Below are 2,207 nucleotides of genomic sequence, written 5' to 3'. Positions count from 1 at the left end.
AGCACGGGATAATTTAGTGACTTTTGTGGTTCACCCTTACAATATTTTCTTATTTGAGTGAGGCTTCCACCATTTGAACTAATGACCCAATTTTTACACAGCTTGATTAAGTAGCTGCATTATTTGTATAAAATGGAAGCGTAATGAAAGTCCTGGAGCATTTCAATTGGGATGTTAGGCTCCCCGAATGTAGAATATATCATCCTATAATGTGTAGGAAGCAAAAGACACCAATTGATCACCAGCCATGCAAATTGCCAGTAAAAAATGTAATACTCAATGAATGAGGTCTCTGCAATCGTAATTCTGAATATCGAAATTAAATATATAGACATACAAGAATATCGAGGACAGACTATCGAGGGACACAATATTGAAAGATAGGTGCACATAGGAAAGTACTAATGTATTATTCTTAACTCTACATCTATGTACTTTGAAGATATATGTACCATTTAGGTTACATATGTGGAGTTAGGAATAGAAAATGTAGACTTGCTTACCTGTCGACATTTTTCTTAATATTTTGTCATTGATATTTAGTACCCTTGATTTTCTGACTTCAATATTTAGTATGCAATAAGTTTTTGACAGATGACAAGTATGGGCCAGGGAAGCCACAGAATATTGATTACCACCTCGCAAAGCATACCTTGATAGTGGGCACACTTATTTCGAGTTAGGAAATAATGAGGTGTTTTAATATTTTTATTTTTGCTCTAATTTTAGATGTTCAATTGAATGAAAAGTATAGAATAATGTGATGTGCAAAACACAATATTCTAAATCGAACATCAATTGTTATGGAAGGATATTTCACAATGTTTCATAATCCCTGTGTCTCTGCATTAAAAATCCTAATTTAATGTTGAGTTTTTCTTCTGCCCCCCCCCCCCGCCCCCTTACGGTTCACATTTTAGATACTTGTGAAGGAAGATTTTTAATCACTGTGGACATTCGTGCGCTATCACTTTCAGAATATAAATGGATATTGCAAAAACTAGCAGGAGTATGTTTTTCTTACCTCTGATATTTATGGTAATCAGCATGGATTTTTCAATTTGAGTACATCACCTGCAATAAGTTATGGAAGGTTTGAATCACACTTCAGTGACTGAGTTAATTCTTCTGGGGATCACCACTAATCCTGAGCTAGAAGTCCTACTCTTCATAATCTTCATTTTGGTTTACATTTTAACCCTGCTGGGTAATTCAGTCCTTTTTTTATTGATAGTGACTGATCCTTACCTCCACACACCTATGTATTATTTCCCCTGCAACCTGTCCTTTGTTGATCTCTGTTAATCACACCTAATATGCTTTCAGACTTAATTTCGGTAGAGAAGACCATCACCTACTCTGGCTGTGCTGTTCAGTTCTTCTGTTTCAATGTGTTTGGTGTTTCTGAGAGTGTTCTGTTTGGTGTAATGGGGTATGATAGGTATGTAGCCATTTGTAAACCATTGCTTTATCCAGTTATAATGAATCAAAGAACATGTGTTCATTTTGCAGTGGCCACATATCTATGGAGTGTTCTCAATGCAGTAGGGGAAACCAGCCTTACCTTTAGTCAATTTTTCTGCAGGTCTAATTTAATTTTCCACTTTTTTTGTGACTTCTCACCACTCCTGAAGCTGTCAGGTGGTACTTTTTGTTTGTGTGTCTTTTGTTGGCATTTTATCATGTGGGCTAATCACCACCTCTTATTGCCATATCATCTCTACTATCCTGCGGATGCAATCTTCGAAAGAGCGATATAAGCAATTTTCAACATGTGCCTCACACTTCACCCTGGTCTCTTTATTCTTTGGGACTGTTTTCATCCAGTATCTGCAACCACAATCTAGCTCTTCTAAGAGTCAAGATAAAGTGCTGTCCCTGTTTTACATAGTTATTATACCAATGTTAAATCCTATGATCTAGAGCCTTAGAAACCATGATGTAATAAGAGCATTGAGAAAAGCAGTTCACTGAAAGGCAAGCTTTTGTGTCAGGTTATGGATTGTGTGGTACTGTTCCTTTAAGGTGATTGTATTTTACAGCTCTCGAGTTCTGCTGCACGCTACATGGTGTTCTCGAGAGTGGTACTTAATCAAAGGTTGGATGTTGTAATTGCAGTGCATTTGATGTTTACATTTGTAATTTATGTGTTGGATATATATGTGGCTCTGTTCTTCTGTTAGTCAGTTGATGCTGGCAGCTGGAGT

At 36.7% G+C, this 2,207-nt stretch overlaps 1 pseudogene; it reads left to right on the top strand.

The window, feature by feature from the left end:
- Nucleotides 1-1,080: 1,080 nt before the first annotated feature.
- LOC146854054 (olfactory receptor 5AR1-like) lies at nucleotides 1,081-1,974 on the top strand (annotated as a pseudogene).
- The last annotated feature ends 233 nt before the right edge of the window (nucleotides 1,975-2,207 follow it).

The sequence above is a fragment of the Triturus cristatus genome, chromosome 4_1 (genome assembly GCF_964204655.1).
Source record: "Triturus cristatus chromosome 4_1, aTriCri1.1, whole genome shotgun sequence".
Taxonomy (NCBI): domain Eukaryota; kingdom Metazoa; phylum Chordata; class Amphibia; order Caudata; family Salamandridae; genus Triturus; species Triturus cristatus.
This window is presented reverse-complemented; position numbering and strand designations above follow the sequence as displayed.